The sequence below is a fragment of the Pongo abelii genome, chromosome 14 (genome assembly GCF_028885655.2).
Source record: "Pongo abelii isolate AG06213 chromosome 14, NHGRI_mPonAbe1-v2.0_pri, whole genome shotgun sequence".
In the NCBI taxonomy this organism is placed as follows: domain Eukaryota; kingdom Metazoa; phylum Chordata; class Mammalia; order Primates; family Hominidae; genus Pongo; species Pongo abelii.
Genome location: NC_071999.2, coordinates 85,630,979 through 85,653,890, shown reverse-complemented (window position 1 = coordinate 85,653,890; position 22,912 = coordinate 85,630,979). Strand labels below are relative to the sequence as shown.

Genomic DNA, 22,912 nt, shown 5'->3' with positions numbered 1-22,912 from the left:
AATGACTTTCTTCATACTTTCTTCAGTCCTGACTTCAAAGTGTACTTTTTCTGTGACTCTATTCTGACAATCCCATGTGATTTCCTTTTTTTCTCTGAATTCACTCAGTTATCTTATCTATACCTCTTAAATTGCTCATATAATACACTGTTTGCTATTGCATCTATTTGTTTACATAATCTGCTCAAGTGGGTTACCAGCATGAAAAGCACCAGGATATCTTTGACTATTCTGCCAGCATTCTCCAATAAATATTTCTGTTATGATATAAATATTTTATATCCCCACTGTCCAATATGATAGCCATTAGCTACACTGTGGCTATTGAGTACTTGACATATGGCCAGTGCAAATGGGAACTGAGCTTTATTTTTATTTATTTTAATTCAGTAAAATTTAAATCTAAAGAGTCACAGGTGAATGGTATCTACGTACTGGACAGCATAGCTAGACCCTCCATGACCGTAGCACAATGTCTTTTACTCTGGAGCTGCTCAACAATTATTTGTTAAAGGAATCAATGAAACTCCCTTATAAATCACAACATAACCCCAAACTGCCTTACAGCGCATTCCTAGTTTCTAATCATCCTCCTCTGCATTCTGTGACCATGTCCTCTTTGACCTTTCTAATCTCCCAAAACTCTCTTGGGTAATCTTGTTTACAATAGCCACGGGATGGATTTAGATGTTCACAGGTACACAGTCTGCTTCCAGCCCACTAAGACTCTCTAAGGTGAGCTCTGAACATTTCAAGATTAGAGCTTTTGAGAGGAAGCTATTTGTTTTGACAGCTCATCTCCACCCCTCAGGGCCAATATGCCAAAGCCTGGGTATTTTGTTTGTTTATTTGTTTGTGAAGGAGTTTCATTCTTGTTGCCCAGGCTGGGGTGCAATGGCACGATCTTGGCTCACCGCAACCTCTGCCTCCCAGGTTCAAGTGATTCTCCTGCCTCAGCCTCCCGAGTAGCTGGGATTACAGGCATGCGCCACGCCCACCCCCGGCTAATTTTGTATTTTTAGTAGCGATGAGGTTTCTCTATGTTGGTCAGGCTGGTCTCAAACTCCTGACATCAGTTGATCTGCCTGCCTGGGCCTCCCAAAGTGCTGGGATTATAGGTGTGAGCCACCACACCCAGCCACCTGAGTGTTATAGTCTACAGACTTTCTAGAAATTGTCCTACCACTTTGGGTCACTTTCGTCATGCTGTTTAAATAAGAAAAGTCTAAATTTCAGTTTCTCATAGATGAAACATGGTTAATCCTGGTTAAAAAATATAAAATAGTTTAATTTGTAGCAAATAATCTTATGTATTATTGTGCATTCACTTGCACAGATGGCAGAACAGTTCGTTTGCAATTTAAGGAGGCTAAAATAATGTAAACACTCTGTTTCAGTGGCATTGAAGAAAAACTAAAAAATTCTTTTTCTCAAACAACTTGGAAAATGCTAAACTTCATTGAGAAATAACTTAGGATATAATTTTAAAGTGAAATGGACCTTAGACATTAGTGAGTCCATCACACCCATTTTACACATAACAAATATAATTGTGGTAATTTAAAATTGTTTTAATAAAACTATTAGTAAATGTTTGACTACAGCAGAGATAAATAGAAATTTATCCTATTTTTGTAAAATTCTCCATTAATTAACGGACTTTTAGTTTATAGGACTATTAAAACTGATTTTATTTACAATAAGCAAATTAAATTAGATCATTGAACTTTATAAACATAACAAGTAAAATGCTGTTTTTATTCTTCACTGTCTAGCAGTCATTTGGAACCAGGTAATGTAATAACATCTGTCTCCTACAAAAAGTGCAATGTCTGTAAGAAAAGGAAACATTTACTTATTTGTCCTGTGTTTTTATTAGACACTGGGCTTTGCAGATGTCACTTTCTATGAATAGTTCACCCCAAAATTTGGCCGTACTCCTTACTAGCTTCTGTTTCTTAGAAGGCATTTAGAATTGCATCACGTTTTGATTTAGCACATGTGCACATTCACACACACACACAAATGAGAATTGAGAGTTAAATGTAATTAAATATTTTATAATACAACATAAGTCACAGAAGATATATTTTCTGAAGTTTGTGTTAACCAATAAATACTCTGTAGAAAAATTAGAAAACTCTCCTAGGCAACTAATCATTTTATATTTTGCTTTCCATTCCCATACAATCTTTGACTTCCAATTACACTGAATTATGGGACCTGTTATACTACACAATGATTGTATTGTTCTACTGCAAATCCACAATTTCAGCATCAAAAAGAATACAAATTTGCTTTCAAGATAGTGATACTAAAATGTATTCTCTGTCAATTGACAATTTCTCTAGGTCTAAATGTAATAGACTGTAAAAAGACATACTGGATGGCAAGATTAATAATATAGCACACTTAGATTAATGCAATGTTGTTATCTCTGAATTCTCATAGTACCTAACTAAGCCAAAAGATGCTGCCCCAATATGTTGTCAATTAGAGGTTATGTAGCACTTTATAGTATAGATAAGAATAAAGTGTACAAAATAGAATCTTTTATACAGGAGTATCCTAATGAAGAGGTTATTAAATTGTTCTACCTTTAAAATTTCCTTACATTCATTCACCTACCTTGGTTTTCCCTTCTAATGTGCTCATAAATCCCCTTCTACACACAATACGACAGTCCTCTTTAGCTCAGCGTGTTGTGTTTATTTAGATTACAATTAGGATGTTACAGTAGACCAGGGATTTTTTTTTTTTATTGTTCTGTTTTGTTGTAAGTTCTCAGTTTAGCATCCAGGATAATCAATTTGGTCTGAGACACACAGATACTTCATACTACATCACTATAACCTGTTGGCCTGATGACCCAAAGGCAGTTACGGATTTGTGTTTTTACTAGAAACAGTTCCAAACAGCTGAGCCACTCACTCTTTCAAACAGCATGCTCACAATCAGTCTAAAATCTTTCTTCACCAGCAAATGCACAGCATTAAATAGGTCCATACTTTAAACAACTTAGCTTACATTATATTCAAGACAACAGACATTAGAGTTAGTTGGTGTATTCCAACAACATTGAGACAGTGTGAAGGCAGTATATGGTTCTCTTGAGAAACAGTCACAGCTGAAGCTATCACTCAAAACCAGGTCCAGTGAATAATTTACTAATCAATTGCACAGCACAATAAAAAAAATTCTCATATTTAAAAAAGAAGAAACTTCTAAAAGCACAAAAGATTTTTTGGTTATAATAAAATAATACAAAATATAATGAATAAAATGATATAAAATAAAATAATATAAAATAATAATGAAGCCAAATGCTTTCTTTATTATGAGATATATATTATAAATATATATGTTAATATATAAATGTAGAATGTATGTATATATAAATTTATGTATATAGAATTATATATATTCTAATGCCTCATTAAATGGTAAGATATATTAAAAATCAGTATAATTTTGCATTTAGAGTAGAAAATATTAAAAAGATATCAACAATATTATAGTTAAAACAAGTACTTTGTAAAATAGTAAACATAGCATGATGTAATTCTTTTTGAGAAACATACATATATAGATCAAACTGTTAATGATTATCTTTAGGTAGTATTTTATTTTTTTCCTTTTTCAACCTATCTATACTAACTTTTTCTGCAATAAGTAGGAATTAATTTTTGAATTTAAAATAGTTTAAGATCCAGCAATCCCACCATTGGGTGTATATATATATATATACACAAAGGGAATGAAATCATTATGTCAAAGAGATCTCTGCACTCCCATATTCATTGCAACATTACCACAATAGCCAAAATATGGAATCAACTTAAGTGCTCATCAACAGATGAATGGATAAAGAAAATGTGGCATGTATACACAACAGAATACTATACAGCTTTAAAAAGGAAGGAAATCCTGTCATTTGCAATGACATGGATGAGCCTGCAGGACATTATATGAAGTGAAATAAACCAGTCACAGAAAGTCAAATATCATCTCACATTGTCCATTCATATGTGGAATCTAAAAATGTTGCACTCATAGAAGTGGAGAGTAGAAAAATGTTTACCATGGGCTGGGGTAGCAGAGATTGGGGAAAAAAATAAAATCATTTCAATTTTTCAAAGAACACCTATTGACTGGAGCTAGTAGCAGTTTACTCTGTAGCAATATCAGCAACAGCAGTAACAATAACGATGAGAGCAAACGCATCGTGTTTAATCATGCCAAGCACTGTTCTAACCTCTTTTTATATATTGATTCATATAATGCATACTGAATTCTGAAGTTTTTATTTAACTCTTGTTAGTGGGCACATCCTGTCTTGCAGAGGAGCCTTCATTTCTTTGACCAATCTCTCTCTTGATATCTGCTGTTGAAGATCTCTGGACCAGTAGGAAAGTGAGTTTACTTTAGCCACTGAGGCCCTCCCTTGACATTGTGGAAGAATTTTTGAGATAGACAATACAGGCCTATTATGACAGCCCCATTACTATCAGTGACAACATGTTCTTCTTCCAGCTTTGTGCACCAGCATCACTAGCAGGTTACCCATAATCTCATGGTTACAAGATGGCTGCTATAACTGGACCATGATTGCCTCATTCCAGGTAGAGAAATAAGAAAGAGGCCCATTTATTTCAAGGGAAAGAGAATTCAGAATACTTGCACTGGTGGCAGTAGAAGTATCATCCCAATTATCAAACTCTTAGATCGAACATGCTAATAATTTGTGTCCGGCTGGTAGAAAAAAAATACTCTCTGTCCATGCTAATTATTCTTATTTTGCCATAAAAACTATTGCTCTGGAGCCTCATTCAACATTCACAATTGGTTGAATGGTTCGTACACAGTCAATTCATGTTGTCCAATTCAATGAAAATGTCCCATTTCTGAAAGTGAAGTTTTCAATCTGCTGTGATTCACTTCTCTTGAGTCAGTCCCACTGCTGAGTTATTGTGCCCCCACAAGAGACTTGGTATAGATGGTGAAACAAGATTTTTTCCTCTGTTGCCTATTTGCTGAATGGCTACTTAGCAAGTCACTTGACTCATTCATGAATTGAGCAGCAACTGTGTGCCAGGCACAGAACTTGAGATATACATGTGAAGATGTACACACATAAATATCACAGGATTCCGGCTCTTATGGTCATGTATGCTTAGTGTACATGTGAAGAAATGTTGGGAGGCAGGAAGAAAGATATGGAAACAAGTAATTACAATAGGTATAATATATGCTACTAGAACAAAATACAAATTACTAGAGAAATAGAAAGGGGGGAAAAAGCCTTTCATCTGGAAAATACATTCCTCTGAGTTCACTAAAATCACATTATGAATACTATTGTCCACTAGGATTATAACACCTTATCTCCTACAGATAAATGAGTTTAATATAAGCACACATTAGGCATAAAGCACAATGAGATTTATTACACTTGATCTTAGCCAAAAGGCTGAGAAGCAATGCAATGAGATTTATTTATATTCTTTAGCAATTCTGTAATGGAGAAAAGGAGGCTTTACATTCCCATTAGCACAATCCTATCAGCAGGTATAATGGGAATAGCCAGGATATTAAATCAACATATTTTCATCCTAGGTGACTCTTACCTTCTAGTTGTTCAGCTATTCTTTGTACACAAACCAAGCCTGGCCACCTCATATTTTAGAGTCCTTTCCTTTGTATGTAGAAGTTACCTCTGCCACCTGTGAAAGCTAAGCCATGAAGCCTATTGAAATAGATGTGACCTAAGAAGTGTTTCAACCAGAAAGCAGGTAAGAAGATACAATAGGAAGCCATTTCTTTGAACACAGTAGAATGTAAAGAAAAGTAAAGAGGTGATAGAGCCAGATTATTAAGTGTCTAATCCCTGCTGCTCCCTAACGTATTGGGAAATGTGGTGTAATTTGGGGGATGGAGAAGCTCTACATTTTTCTCTGTGTCTCATTCAACATGCCACCAGTATGCCACCACTATACAATGCAGCATCAAGAGAGATGGCCCTTGATAGCCTGAAGTAGTACTCCTCTGTGTGGGATATACTTGGATCCTGTAAATGCGAATGACGGCAAGACAGAAGTGTTGGGAGAGCTGGCAGAAGTCTGGCCAGAAGCAAGGGCAGCACAGCATGGAGACCAGAGGCTTCAGGCAATGGCCGAAGCCACACATGTCTCAGCATGATCTCTACAGGCCATGAGGAGACAGCCACCTATCAGCAGACCCCCATGGGTTGGCACAGAGTAACTTCCTCACCACAGAGCCCAAGAACAAACAGTGCACCAAACAAGGACCTGCATTCACAGAAGCTTGACCCTGCTGCCTCAGGATTATAAGATCGCCCCCTGGCCTCAAACCGCCAGACATATGGCACCATCTCGGGGAAGAAGAGGGAAATGGTTGGGAAATCTGACAGACTGAACATTTACCCTAAAGAGGATGAGTCATCCAAAAGAAATTATCTAAACAGGAAGAGACAGAAATGTAGTTAATTAGCAAGATTAAAGCACCCCAACCCCCAACCCTATGCCCTTAACAAGCAGAGTTAAAAAGCTCAGGGGAAAAATTAAATCATTATCAAAAGATTCCCCCAAGCTTCTGAAAAGCCTAGAGAGGGACTTATTACGTGGAGTAGTATTCACAGGGCAAATGTCATTTATCCTATTACATTTATCCTATTACATCCAGCAGTCAAAAGCTGGTCCCTTTGAAGCAAGGTGGCCCTCATTCAGTTGACAATTTGGACTGATTGTGTTGGAAGAGAAGCGCTCCTCAGTCAGCAGATCTTGATGTCAATAGAGATCACTTTTTAATCAGCTGCTTGCTGCTACTTGCTTTGCTCTGCAAAGTGGGCAGTCAGGGACAAAGGGCTAGCTAGCCACAGCTACTTCTCCCTAGTTCTGCTCCTCCTATGTTATGTCCCCTAGACTCATTGTCCCCAAGTATTATGAGGTAGATAACAATAAAAAAGTAAAATCTGTTCACAAACTGGGGGCACGTTTTGGCAGAGTGGAAAAAAATTCTGAGTTGGGAGACAGTAGACAGAGCAGCTGGTAACGATTTTGTCACTGACTTTCCAAGTTTCCACACAATGTGTGTTATTTAGGGGAAAAATGTCAAATTAAGTTTGGAATGCTGAGTTAAGTAAAGTTAAGCAGATGTCTTATCTGAAGGGCTACCTCTAATAAAGCTAATATGTATAGTGAAATTCGAAAGGGGCTAAGTATGCAGTTTCCCAAACTTATTCCAGTGGTATGCTGCAGCTGGCCCATACCAGCTTAAGGTTGTGGGCGTCTCTTCCCAACTCTGAGTTCAGTGATGTCACTGTGGTAGCTTGAAATTGGCTATGGTGGGAGTCGTTATGCCACACACATTGACAGTTACTAACAGGTTTTCTTTACCGCCATACCATTGTCTTAGAAAACACTTGTTAATAAAACCTGTCACAGGACTAGTGCATTAGTATTCTACTGCTGTTTCAACAAATTCTCACAAATTGAGTAACTTATAGCAACACAAATACATTATGTTATAGTTCTTAGGCAGAAATCTGACGCACGTCTCACTGGGCCGCAGTCAAGGTGTCTGCATTCCTTTCTGAAGGTTCTAGGAGAGAGTTCATTTCCTTCACTTTTCCAACTTTTGGAGCCATCTGCGTTCCTTGACTCAGGGCCCCCTTTCTTTATCTTTAAAGCCAACAACAGCAGACTGGTCCCTTCTCACAGGGCAGCACCTCTTCTATATCCTTTTCTACTTTTAAGGACCTTGTGATTATAATGGGCTTACCCAAATAATCCAGGATAAACTCTCTATTTTCAGGTCAGTTAATTAGCAACCTTAATTCCACCTGCAATCATAACTACCCTTTGAAATGTCAAGTAATACAGTCACAGGATCCAGGGATTAGGATGTGGACAACTTCGAAGGGGCCATTATTCTGTCTGATACAACTAGTGTTCCAAGGAACACGCTTTGGAAGGACTCACAAAAGCCTTGTGATGGGAAGTGCATTGGGCTACCCACTTTCTAATTTTTCTTGAGTAAATTATTTATCTTTTTAGAGCTACAGTAAATTGCTCTATGAAATGAGGCTAATGTTTTCTTGATTTGCTTGGCAAAGTTGTTCAATAGACACAACAATGTCTTAAAAAGTGATGAGACTCTCTACATGTGTAATATATCATTATTCTTAATAATAGTTAATGTAATACAAGTTTTTGTTTAAGGTCAAAATAATTCCCATAGTTAATAACTCAATCATGTTCTACCAGTATCTTCCCAAAAGGATAGGCTAGCTCTGGCCAGTGTCAAGAGGAGAGCATGTGAAAACTGAGACCATGCGCAGACTTCAATCATTTTAGATTTTTACCTGAGGCTGGATCTAGAATAAGACTTCTCAGAATCTTTAAAATTAGTGAAAAGCCTGAAAAAAATGCAGGATCTTGTAGGTCTTTCAGGACTAGATCTGGGCAAATTCCCTTTTATGTGCCCATTCTTCGCTTTCTCTCTCACTTCAACTTTGTCTGTAAGATTCTGTAAGCCACAATACAGATAATCAGGCCAATGTGGGGTAAAGAATGGGAACATTTTAAAATAAATGTTCCCTTTTAGACACAAGTTGAAACCCAGATCCTTCCCATGGTGAGTCATAGAACTCAACATTCTCAAGTCATAAGTATTGGTGGCTGAGTTGATGACTCTCTGCATCTTAAATAAATGATTGCATTACTGATTGAAATGTAACCTTTACTTTTTCCTGTTTAAATATTTGGTGCTTTGTCTTCTATCACCTGTATATCCCGAGGTTACATAATTTAAAATTTGAATTCAGGTTGCTAATTCACCAACTGCTGGCCCTTTTATCTACTCAAACATTCGTACCATTTTAGGGGTCTTATTACACAATTGTTTCCTGGACCATCATCAGCTTTGAGATGCACAGCTGATAAAGAGTATTAAGGACAGAATTTTAAATGAACTATAGATTTTGCATAGAAAATAAATTATAATAAACTATGTGTTCAATTTGACTGTGCAGAATTTTGAGCTGTTTCACTCCGCCTCGTTTTTGGCCAAGGCAAGTAGCTGCGAGTTGTTAGTTATCAGCCTTTGATAAACCTGACACTACCCAGCTTGGTTATATAATCCACCACCCTCTGGTCCTGGAAATGGCTGTGCCTTTGGAATCTGTGTCACATTATGCTGGCATCAACAAAACCAGCCAGGCAAGATGGTGACCTGGGCAGAGCTAAGATTACAAGAACAGGATCACTTTCTGTTTTGTGTTGATTCCATTGTGAGGATTGTGAGTGTCAGATTTTTAGTCTTTAGTGTTGGGGCTTTTCTGATAACCTTGTCAGGGCCCAAACTAACCTGTCCTTTCTGGGCTGTACTCCAAGGAGCTAGGAGGGGATTAGTAGCAGCAGCAGTTATCTTGGCAAAAGGAGTCTTGGACCAGCCTTGACCAACCAGCAGGGCTTCTGTGGGCTAGTTCTGTCTGTGCACCATGATGTGAGTTTTCATTAGCTTTGCCTCCTTCAGAATGACAGAAGCTTTCAGATTAGAAATGTATGAAATGTACATGCACAAGGAGAATAAATAAGCCTTGAAACCTAGAACTATGTCAACAGGAAATGAAAAAAGGAAATGCTAAAAACAAAAATGTGTTAAGTGTAGAGAGGGAGAAATAATTATGAAATCTAGATGGGGCCTTTCTTTCTATTTCAAAAAGTATTTGAAAACAGATATCTACATATCTGTATATACTTATATATGCACACATACATGCATGCAAATATATGTATATATACACACATATATATATACACACACACACATATATATACACACATATATATATATACACACACACACATTTTACATTTGGCTTAGGCCCTGAGCTCATTCAACAAAAACTAGTATGCCCAAAAGAATAATAGAGCATAACTAGCAAAATATGACTGCTCAATAAAATCAGCTGTGTAGGTTGCCAAAGGAATAGCATTGTTTTATGGAAAGAGTTCAGATTACAAAGCAGATGCAAGAATAACCCCAGAGTGACAAGGCATGGTGGCTCATGCCTGTAATCCCAGCACTTCGGGAGGCCAAGGCAGGCAGATCACTTGAGTTTGGGAATTGGAGACCTGCCTGGCCAACGTGGAGAAACCTTGTCTCGACTAAAAATAGAAAAATTATCTAGGCATGGTGGTGCACGCCTGTAGTCCCAGATACTTGGGAGGCTGAGGCACGAGATTCTCTTGAACCCAGGAGGTGGAGGTTTCAGTGAGCTGAGATCGCAACACTGCACTCCAGCCTGAATGACGACAGAGTGAGACCCTGTCTCAAAAACTACAATAATACTATTACTAATAAAATAACCCCAGGGAAGTCCTAGGGAACACAGGAAATAGACATCTAACAAGGTGTGGGCTGGTCATGAGGTATCAAGGGCTAAGTCTGCTCAAGGTAATTCAATTCCATTAAAATGTACCTGTCACATCCTCCACTAAAGTATTATTCTAGATTATGCAGAAGACACCAAGGCTGGTGATGCAGGGGCCTTGCTGTCATGAAATCTACGATCTTGGTAGCTGGATGGAGGAGAGAGTTGGTAGGAGGAAATATATTAGGTAGAATATATTGCTAGGCAGCTAGAATTAGAATCAAAATTTCAATGTAGTCAAAATCACACCTCTCTGAAAGTAGAACTCAAAATATCTCAACCTCTCTGAAACCTAGGGAGACCTCCGGGTTTCCTTCTTACTATGCCTTCTTTATCTCATCTTTATGGAATCCATTTCTTCTCCTTAAGATCACCTTCACTAACTACTGAGCACTCCTTGTTGTTAATACCACCTCACTCTAATCGTTCATGCATTCCAGCTCAGCTGCCTATTAAGAATGGTCACGCCTAGTTGTATGTTTCCATGGTGTGTGTGATTTTACATATTTCTGCAGTGGCTGTACATTTTTGAGAAGATGCATGTGCTTTTCTACCTTTTGCGTAAGATGGTAAGTTCCTTTAAGGACAAGAACTCTATCCTTTTCCTTAGAAGGCCCCACATCTTCTCATAAAGCATTTGACACTTTAGGTATGCATAAATCTGCCATTCTTATCTTAATCCACATTTATTACAGAAACACAAATTTAAGTTCTTTTTCATCCTCTGGATCCTAATTTTTTTGTTCTCAATAATGGACAAGGGCCCTGTGAGAGAATCTCTGAGAATCTTTCCTCATGGATGGTGGTCTGATACAGTTATCTGGTTGGAGACAGACAGTCTTTGAGAACACTGATCCAATCAAGTCAGATCCTCTCTGATATTATTTGGATGTGTGTCCCCACTCAAATCTCATATTGAAATGTAATCCCCAGTGTTGAAGATGGGACCTGGTGGGAGGTCACTGGATCATGGGGGCAGATTTCGCATGAATGGTTTAGTACCATCCCCTTGTTGCTGTCCTTGTGATAGTGAGTTCTCATGAGACCCAGTTGTTTAAAAGTGTGTAGCCCCTCCCTTCTCACTCTCTTTCTCCTGCTCTGGCCCTGTGCCATGCCTGCTCCCTCTGTCTTCCACCATGACTGTAAGTTTCCTGAGGCCTACCTAGAAGCTGAGCAGATGCCAGCATCATGCTGCAGCCTCAGAACCATGACCCAATTAAACCTCTTTTCTTTATAAATTATGCTGTCTCATGTATTTCTTTATAGTAATGTGAGAATAGACTAATGTAGTCTTCAAAAGCTCAGTGACCCTGGAAAGACACATGTCCAAGGGTTCAAAGAAGCCACTAGTCCCAGAATAGATTAGGTGTATGTAATGCTAATATGAGTTTAGTGGGGATAAGGACTACACATATAATCAGTCAGCACTCAGCAAAATTTAGTCTTTCATTATCTCTCTTGTGTCAGTAAAGTGTTCATCTCACATAGAATGAAAAGGGTCTATGCACATTGAAATAGAGTCACCAAGGAATCACGGAGCAAACAATCTGAGTGCTATCCACAACACTTGAATGAAGCTGATTCAGAGAAAAGCTATGCCTTCTGGTGCACTTTCAAGTCAAGACCAGAATTCCACGACAATCCTCTCATCAAGAAATCAAATCTGTTCTTTTCCCCTTGCATCTTAGTGGCCTTGTGGCAGGGTTGACCAATATAGCAGAAGTGATTTCCAAGGTTAGGTCACAAAAGGCCATGCAGCTGCCATCTTTTTTGCTGGAATGCACATTTATAAGGTCAGCTACCCAGAGGCTACCATGCTGAGAGTAAGCTCGAGCCACATGGACAGCCCATGTGTCAGAGCTCTGTTTGATAAAACTATCTGAGCCCAGCCTTTAGGTCATGTCAGCCCGGGTGCCAGACATGTAAGTGAAGAAGCCTCCAGATGAATGTAGCCTCTCATGGTTTGATTTATGCCCCGTATTTCAAATCTCCCCAAGCTGAAGCTTCCAACAGGTGAAGCAGAAACAAGCTATCTCTGCTGTGCTCTGTCTGAATTCCTAATTCACAAAATACATAAGCAAAATAAAATGTTGCTTGATGCCTCCTTTCTCCTTCTGCTTTTGTGGAAGATTGAGAAGACAGAGGCATTAAGACTATTTTATTTCATTATCTATCAAATTACCCCATTTTTGTGATTCAATAACATATTAAATTACATCCATCATCAGAAGAATGAACACCTAGTGTATGGCTTCTGATAGGTAGACTATGAATTTTGCTAAACTACACACATACAAAACTGTGTCCAGTGGGTAAGTTTATTTGCCCACTTGTTACTTCTTGTTTCTTCTTTATCAGAACAGGAAGACACAGAGAGGTCCTATGCTAGGTAAACTGAAAAAAAATACTAGCCTCCTCACTCACAGCTGACACGACCTGAGGTAGAATGAAGCAAGCACCAACTCTGGCCTATGGACCATCTCAAGAGATCAGATGTCACAGTCCCTTTCCATGAACACATGATTAATAAAAAGAATTAGTGAAGTGTTTATTAACGAAATAGCAAGAATGTTAGCAACACTGTTATATTAGCATAGGATAATGCCAGCTAGGTCAAAAAATATGTTTTACCTGACGACATAGACTAGAGATTCTCAGAATAGTCACGCTTTTCAAATATTGAAAGAAAAGTGTTTAGAGTAAGAATGGAGAAAGGGTTAAAAGCAGGAAAAAGGCATAGCAAAGCTAATAAAATAAGGACAACTTACTAAAGATAGTACTGATTCAACTATTCTGTAAATGCATCCAAAGTCATTATATTTATTACCAGGTGTGCACTATTTCATTGAATAAATATTAATTGAGCTCCAATTCATGTAGCATATTTCAAACTTAAACTGAAACAAAAACCCTATTCAGGCTACAAGCCAAAATGCAATATATTTTAGTATAATTAAAGGTAATTTTTATGACTGAAGTTTAATAATATTTTCAACAAATAGCATTGACTCATTATTTTTATGTTTTATTAACTATATTTCAGACACCCAAATTTCAGACACTTGGGATTCCCAGTTTTTTTATTTGGCACGATCAGACCAATCAGATTATTTCAATAATCCACCTAAGATTATCTGACATTATTGGAAATAATTGAGTGGATGGTCACAATTTGTCAAGCCTTATTTCTTTCAGAGCCCATGTCTGATTGTTTTCATAGACCTGGCTTTTCCTCAGACCCAACTTGGATTACAACAAAATTTCTTTGTTAGACAAAGTAATTTTAAATCTGATACATATATATATATATAAAAATATATATATATATTTTTTGTCTAATCATTTTCACTTTATTATAGCAAAGTATTGTTAGGGACCCAAAAATATGAATTTGTGATTTCAACCCTACAAAATACATTTATAATGCAACAAATGTATGCTATAAAAATTGCAGCATATATTTTCTTCCCAAATTTGCTAAAATCATAGGGTTAACACTAGCTTTCATTTTTTTTTTTTAAGAACACTTTCCTAGGGAAAGATATACTCTTTAGGTAGATATGAAATGTAAGCAATTTGAACCAAATTTACTTCCCATGTATTTAAATTCACAAAAAGCTGTAGGAAAAAGAGTAGGTGAATACTACCCCTGTCCATTTTGATTTGATTGATTTGATTTGGGAATGTTACGTCATTATTCCCATTTAAGAACTTTTGCTTCTATGGAAAGAAATTTGAAATGGAAGATTTAAGGACTAATTTCCCTTTCTAGGTCTCCCACTGATCCTCACTATGATAATAAAAATATAACTATTGCTTTAATAATGTTAAATATTGTTAACATTATAATAATTATTTCATTTTATTTTACTACAATGTATGTCTTGTATTAAATAGCATGTGTAAGTAATATTTTTCTACATGGTATCTAGGATAAGACACAATGAGCTTGAGCTACAGATTTCTTATCTGCTTAAAGGTCACAGATTGAATAGACTGGGTGCTCTCAGATTCCTTCTGGCACTATCAGTCTTTGATTCTAATCCACAACTCCATCTGTCCCTGATATCCATTTGATGGAATAAACTTCAGTAATCTAAACTGAAATAATAGAAGACTGATGAATTTTGAATAATAATAGTCCCCATGTATTAAAAGCCCATTGTGCTCCTTGCAATATTATATCTAATCCTAATGACAACTTTGCAAAGCAGTTGTGATTACATTCATTCATTTATTTATTTATTTTTAATTTTTTTATTATTATACTTTAAGTTCTAGGGGACATGTGCACAAACTGCAGGTTTGATACATAGGTATACATGTGCCATGTTGGTTTGCTGAACCCATCAACTCATCATTTTCACTAGGTATTTCTCCTAATGCTATCCATTCCCCAGGCCTCCACCCCCTGACAGGCCCCAGTGTGTGATGTTCCCTGCCCTGTGTCCAAGTGATCTCATTGTTCAATTCCCACCTATGAGTGAGAACATGCAGTGTTTGGTTTTCTGTCCTTGTGATAGTCTGATGAGCATGATGGTTTCCAGCTTCATCCATGTCCCTGCAAAGGCCATGAACTCATCCTTTTTATGGCTACATAGTATTCCATGGTGTGTATGTGCCACATTTTCTTAATGCAGTCTGTCATTGATGGACATTTGGGTTGGTTCCAAGTCTTTGCTATTGTGAATAGTGCCACAATAAACATATGTGTGTGTGTGTCTTTATAGTAGCATGATTTATAATCCTTTGAGTATATACTCAGCAATGGGATTGCTGGGTCAAATGGTAATTCTAGTTCTAGATCCTTGAGGAATCACCACTCTGTCTTCCACAATGGTTGAACCAATTTACACTCCCACCAACAGTGTAAAAGCATTCCCATTTCTCCACATCCTCTCCAAAATCTGTTGTTTCCTGACTTTTTAATGATTGCCATTCTAGCTGGCGTGAGATGGTATCTTATTTTGGTTTTGATTTGCATTTCTCTGATGACCAGTGATAATGAGCATTTTTTCACATGTCTGTTGGCTGCATAACTGTCTTCTTTTGAGAAGTGTCTGTTCATATACTTTGCCCACTTTTTGATCGGGTTGTTTTTTTCTTGTAAATTTGTTTGAGTTCTTTGTCGATTCTGGATATTAGCCCTTTGTCAGATGGGTAGATTGTAAAAAATTTTCTCCCATTCTGTAAGATGCCTGTTCACTAGGATGGTAGTGTTTTTTGCCATGCAGAAGCTGTTTAGTTTAATTAGATCCCATTTGTCTAAGATGGCTTTTGTTGCCATTGCTTTTGTGTTTTAGTCATAAAGTCCTTGCCCATGCCTATGTCCTGAATGGTATTGCCTAGGTTTTCTTCTAGGGTTTTTATCATTTTAGGTCTAACATTTAAGTCTTTACTCCATCTTGAATTAATTGTTGTATAAAGTGTAAGAAAGGGATCCAGTTTCAGCTTTCTACATATGGCTAGCCAGTTTTCCCAGCACCATTTATTAAATAGGCAATCCTTTCCCCATTTCTTGTTTTTGTCAGGTTTGTCAAAGATCAGATGGTTGTAGATGTGTGATGTTATTTCTGAGGCCTCTGTTCTGTTCCATTGGTCTATATCTATGTTTTGGTAGCAGTACCATACTGTTTTGGTTACTGTAGCTTTGTAGTATAGTTTGAAGTCAAGTAGCATGATGCCTCAAGCTTTGTTCTTTTTGCTTAGGACCGTCTTGGTTATGCGGGCTGTTTTTTGGTTCCATATGAACTTTAAAGTAGTTTTTTCCAATTCTGTAAAGAAAGTCATTGGTAGCTTGATGGGGATGGCATTGAATCTATGAATTACTTTGGGCAGTATGGCCATTTTCACAATATTGATTATTCCTATCCATGAGCATGGAATCTTCTTCCATTTGTTTGTGTCCTCTTTTATTTCATTGAGCAGTGGTTGGTAGTTCTCCTTGAAGAGGTCTTTCACAAACCTTGTAAGTTGGATTCCTAGGTATTGTATTCTCTTTATAGCAATCGTGAATGGGAGGTCACTCATGATTTGGCTCTCTGTTTGTCTGTTAATGGTGTATAGGAATGCTTCTGATTTTGCATATTTGATTATGTATCCTGAGACTTCGCTGAAGTTGCCTATCAGCTTAAGGAAATTTTGGGCTGAGACGATGAGGTTTTCTAAATATACAATCATGTCATCTGCAAACAGGGACAATTTGACTCCCTCATTTCCTAATTGAATACCCTTTATTTCTTTCTCTTGCCTAACTGCCCTGGCCAGAACTTCCAACACCATGTTGAATAGGAGTGGTGAGAGAGGGCATCCTTGTCTTGTGCCAATTTTCAAATCGAATGCTTCCAGATTTGCCCATTCAGTATGATATTGGCTGTGGGTTTGTCATAAATAGCTCTTATTATTTTGAGATACATTCCATCAATACCTAGTTTATTGAGAGTTTTTAGCATGAAGGGCTGTTAAATTTTGTCAAAGGCCTTTTCTGCATCTATTGAGATAATCATGTGGTTTTTGTCATTGGTTTTGTTTATGTGATGGGTTATGTTCATTGATTTGCGTATGTTGAACCAGCCTTACATCCCAGGGATGAAGCCAACTTGATCGTGGTGGATAAGCTTTTTGATGTGCTGCTGGATTCAGTTTGCCAGTATTTTATTGAGGATTTTCACATCAATGTTCATCAGGAATATTGGTCTAAAATTTTCTTTTTTTGTTGTGTCTCTGCCAGGCTTTGGTATCAGGATGATGTTGCCCTCATAAAATAGGTTAGGGAGGATAACCTCTTTTTCCATTGATTGGAATAGTTTCAGAAGGAATGTTTTGATTGGAATAGTTTCAGAAGGAGGTACCAGCTCCTCTTTGTACCTCTGGTAGAATTCAGCTGTGAATCTGTCTGGTCCTGGACTTTTTTTGGTTGGTAGGCTATTAATTATTGCCTCAATTTCAGAGCCTGTTATTGTTCTATTCAGAGATTCAACCTCTTCTTGGTTTAGTCTTGGGAGAGGGTATGTGTCCAGGAATTTATCCATTTCTTCTAGATTTTCTAGTTTATTTGCATAGAGCTGTTTATAGTATTCTCTGATGGTAGTTTGTATTTCTGTGGAATTGGTGGTGATATCCCCTTTATCATTTTTTATTGCGTCTATTTGATTCTTTTCTCTTTTCTTCTTTATTAGTCTTGCTAGAGGTCTATCAATTTTGTTTATCTTTTCAAAAAACCAGGTCATGAATCCACTGATTTTTTGAAGGGTTTTTTGTGTCTCTATCTCCTTCAGTTCTGCTCTGATCTTAGTTATTTCTTGCCTTTTGCTAGCTTTTGAATGTGTTTGCTCTTGCTTATCTAGTTCTTTTAATTGTGATGTTAGGGTATCCATTTTAGATCTTTCCTGCTTTCTCTTGTGGGCATTTAGTGCTATAAATTTCCCTCTACACACTGCTTTAAATGTGTGCCAGAGATTCTGGTATGTTGTGTCTTTGTTCTCATTGGTTTCAAAGAACATCCTTATTTCTGCCTTCATTTCGTTATTTACCCAGTAGTCATTCAGGAGCAGGTTGTTCAGTTTCCATGTAGATGTGCGGTTTTGAGTGAGTTTCTTAATCCTGAGTTCTAATTTGATTGCACTGTGGTCTGAGAGACAATTTGTTGTGGTTTTTGTTTTTTTCATTTGCTGAGGAGTGCTTTACTTCCAATTATGTGGTCAATTTAAGAATAACTGCGATGTGGTGCTGAGAAAAATGTATATTCTATTGGTTTGGGGTGGTGAGTTCTATAGATGTCTATTAGGTCTGCTTGGTCCAGAGCTGAGTTCAGGTACTGGATATCCTTGTTAACCTTCTGTCCCGTTGATCTGTCTAGTATTGACAGTGGAGTGTTATGGTCTCCCATTATTATTTTTTGGGAGTCTAAGTCTCTTTGTAGGCCTCTAAGGACTTGCTTTATGAATCTGGGTGCTCCTGTACTGGGTGCATATATATTTAGGATAGTTAGCTCTTCTTGTTGAATTAATCCCTTTACCATTATGTAGTGGCCTTCTTTGTCTCTTTTGATCTTTGTTGGTTTAAAGTCTGTTTTATCAGATACTAGGATTGCAACCCTTGCTTTTTTTTGCTTTCCATTTGCTTGGTAGATCTTCCTCCATTACCTTTATTTTGAGCCTATGTGCATCTTTGCATGTGAGATGGGTCTCCTGAATACAGCACGCTGATAGGTCTTGACTCTTTATCCAATTTGCCAGTCTGTGTCTTTTAATTGGGGCACTTAGCCTATTTACATTTAAGGTTAATATTGTTATGTGTGAATTGGATCCTGTCATTATGATGTTTGCTGGTTATTTTGCCCATTAGTTGATGCAGTTTCTTCATAGCATCGATGGTCTTTACAATTTGGCATGTTTTTGCAGTGGCTGGTACCGGTTGTTCCTTTCCATGTTTAGCGCTTCCTTCAGGAGCTCTTGTAGGGCAGGCCTGGTAGTGACAAAATCTCTCAGCATTTGCTTGTCTGTAAAGGATTTTATTTCTCCTTCGCTTATGAAGCTTAGTTTGGCTGGATATGAAATTCTAGGTTGAAAATTCTTTTCTTTAAGAATGTTGAATATTGGACCCCACTCTCTTCTGGCTTGTAGAGTTTCTGCCAAGAGATCCACTGTTAGTGTGATGAGCTTCCCTTTGTGGGTAACTCGACCTTTCTCTCTGGCTGCCCTTAACACTTTTTCCTTCATTTCAACCTTGGTGAATCTGACAATTATGTGTCTTGGGGTTGCTCTTCTCAGGGAGTATCTTTGTGGCGTTCTCTGTATTTCCTGAATTTGAATGTTGGTGTGCCTTGCTAGGTTAGGGAAGTTCTCCTGGATAATATCCTGAAGAGTGTTTTCCAACTTGGTTCCATTCTCCCCATCACTTTCAGGTACACCAATCAAATGTAGATTTGGTCTTTTCACATAGTCCCATACTTCTTGGAGACTTTGTTCATTTCTGTTTACTTTTTTTTCTCTAACCTTGTCTTCTCACTTTATTTCATTAATTTGATCTTCAGTCGCTGATACCCTTTCTTCCACTTTATTGAATCGGCTACTGAAGCTTGTGCACGCGTCACGAAGTTCTCGTGCCATGGTTTTCAGCTCCATCAGGTCATTTAAGTTCTTCTCTACTCTGTTTATTCTAGTTAGCCATTTGTTTAATCTTTTTTCAGGTTTTTAGCTTCCTTGCAATGGGTTCAAACATCCTGCTTTAGCTCAAAGAAGTTTGTTATTACCGACTTTCTGAAGCCTACTTCTGTCAACTTGTCAAAGTCTTTCTCTGTCCAGCTTTGTTCTGTTGCTGCTGAGGAGCTGTGATCCTTTGGAGGAGAAGGGGCGTTCTGATTTTTAGAATTTTCAGCTTTTCTGCTCTGGTTTTCCCCATCTTTGTGGTTTTATCTACCTTTGGTCTTTGATGTTGGTGACCTACAGATGGGGTTTTGGTGTAGATGACCTTTTTGTTGATGTTGATGCTATTCCTTTCTGTTTGTTAGTTTTCCTTCTAATAGTCAGACCCCTCAGCTGCAGGTCTGTTGAAGTTTGCTGGAGGTCCACTCCAGACCCTGTTTGCCTGGGTATCACCAGTAGAGGCTTCAGAACAGCAAATATTGCAGAACAGCAAATATTGCTGCCTGATCCTTCCTCTGGAAGCTTCGTCCCAGAGGAGCAGCCACCTATAAGAGTTGTCTGTCAGCCCCTACTGGGAGGTGTCTTCCAGTTAGGCCACATGGGTGTCAGGGACCCAACTTGAGGAGGCAGTCTGTTTGTTCTCAGAGCTCAAACACCATGCTGGGAGAATCACTGCTCTCTTCAGAGCTGTCAGACAGGGATGTTTAAGTCTGCAGAAGTTGTCTGCTGCCTTTTGTTCAGCTATGCCCTGCCCACAGAGGTGGAGTCTAGAGGCAGTAGGCCTTGCTGAGCTGTGGTGGGCTCCACCTAGTTCAAGCTTCCCGGCCCCTTTGTTTACCTACTCAAGCCTCAGCAATGGCAGACGCCCCTCCCCCAGCCAGGCTGCCGCCTAGCAGATAGAGCTCAGACTGCTGTGCTAGCAGTGAGCAAGGCTCAATGGGCATGGTACCTGCCAAGCCAGGCACAGGAGAGAATCACCTTGTCTGCCAGTTGCTAAGACCCTGGGAAAAGTGCAGTATTTGGGCATGCAGTGCCCGCTTTTCCAGGTAGTCTGTCACAGCTTCCCTTGGCTAGGGAAAGGAAATCCCCCGACCCCTTGTGCTTCCCGGGTGAGGCAACACCTCACCCTGCTTCAGCTTGCCCTCCATGGGCTGCACTGTCCACCGCAATGCACTCCATGGACCCACTGTCCAACCAGTCCCAATGAGATGAACCAGGTACCTCAGTTGGAAATGCAGAAATCACCCATCTTCCGCGTTGATCACGCTGGGAGCTGTGAACCGCAGCTGTTCCTATTCTGCCATTGTGGAACGCCCTCCCTAATACATACATTTAACAGTGAAAAATGGTGGATACTTTATACCAGTTTTTTTCCATCAAGGAAGAACGCATACAGAGGGTAAAATTACAGTCAGATAATAAATAGGCCTGGATCCTTAGGCCCACTGTAAGATACAGCACAGATGCCTTCCCAAACCTTAGAAAAGCTAACTCATAAATCGTGATTAGCAATAAGGAAGACAGTTGAAGGAGTATAGCTCTACACCTGTGCAAATCTGTCACTCTTCCTAGAAAAAGTATTCAAACCACAGTGAGCAATGTCATGAAAAACAGAACACTTATCACCAAGAAGAACCGTTCTTCACTTCTCCTTCCCATTTTCTTCTGTAGTTGACAAAATCAGAGCTATAAAGTGAACTATCTTCAGGAATTTACCTGGGAGGCAGCAGGTGAGCCACCATGCTCCATAGAAATGCTGGAGACAGCAGCAGTGAATGGACAGCTATTCCTTCTAATTTTAAGCATATTGCCACTGTGCCTGGGTATCATCTCCTCTGGAAAACTTAACTCCTAGAAATTTAGCTGAAAGTCTAACACTGTAAATGTTAAGATCTGACACTATAAATCCTCCCTAGTGGGTCAAGTCTGTTCTGTTGGCAGTCCTATTCAACATATATTTTTTAAATTTTCTGTGAATATTTGAGTACTTTTTGTGCTGGCCATATTCACAGTACTCTGTTCCATTAATGAAACACATTTGTCCTGATGAATCATCAGTAATATGCAATTAATCATGTCTCCTAATGAACCAATATTCCACAAACTAATTGATGAGCAAAAATTTAAATAGTACTAGATAAGAGTAAGAGAATGCAATGTAAAATATTTCAAGAATAGTGTTAAACAGCAAGTTGAGTTACAAAATATGTTTCTTCTATTTAAGTGCCATTTTATTAAATACTTTCTTACCTATATTTTTGTGGACTTTTATTTTCAGTTCAAACTTTGATATCAGCCTGTATGGTAAAATACAAGCTGTCAATTTGCCTTATTCTCAAATTCATGTAATCTTAAAAATAATGTCTACTACTATTAAGGCATATATTTGCAATTATGCCCCCAAAATTATAATTTTTAAAATCAGTACTTTTATAACCATTTTCCTATAATCACTCGAATGAACATTGATCTAGAAAGATAGTTCAGCTCGGCCAGGCCCGGTGGCTCACGCCTGTAATCCTAGCACTTTGGGAGGCCGAGGCGGGTAGATCACGAGGTCAGGAGATGGAGACCATCCTGGCTAACATTGTGAAACCCCATCTCTACTAAAAAAATACAAAAAAAAATTAGCCAGGAGTGGTGGCAGGTGCCTTTAGTCCCAGCTACTCAGGAGGCTAAGGCAGGAGAATGGCGTGAACCCAGGAGGCGGAGCTTGCAGTGAGCTGAGATCACACCACTGTACTCCAGCCTGGGCAACAGAGTGAGACTCTGTCTCAAATAAATAAATAAAGTAGAAAGCTAGTTCAGCTCTTGTTGTGTGCACCTGGTAATGACAATGAAATGTGGACTCATTCACATGGTCAGAATTATTTCATAAGGCTACTTTCCCTGGTTTTAGAAATACCATGTTTCACATATTTAAATTATCCTTCTCTCAAAAGGATAAAACCTTGATTGAAATAACTTCCTCCTTTTTTCAATCAGCTACAAAAGAGAAAGAAATGAATTAAGTACTAGGATTAAATTAATGCTGATGTAGCAGCTCATAACCACTTCTCAAATTTAGTAGTGGTGGTCGGGAAAAGAGAAGAGAATGTACAAAGAGAAGAATCAGCTGAAGATACATAATAGGACAACTGGACCGTGAGTTAATTGCCTGAGGGTCACCTAGGAACCTTGATTAAAAACATTAACATCTTGATGTAACAAATCTACAGGACTTCATGCCTCTTCCCCCAGGCTCCCACAGGCTTTTGAGGGCCCTCTGGTTGCCTTGGTCACAGAAGGTTTTCTTCCTTTAATCAAACTC

The 22,912-nt window shown here is 38.3% G+C and overlaps 1 long non-coding RNA gene across 1 annotated transcript in view; it reads right to left on the bottom strand.

Annotated features, from left to right (window-relative positions):
- The window catches only part of LOC103892269 (uncharacterized), a 45,419-nt gene that overhangs the window by 10,100 nt on the left and 12,407 nt on the right, over positions 1-22,912 (bottom strand). The gene's annotated exons all lie outside the window — the stretch shown is intronic.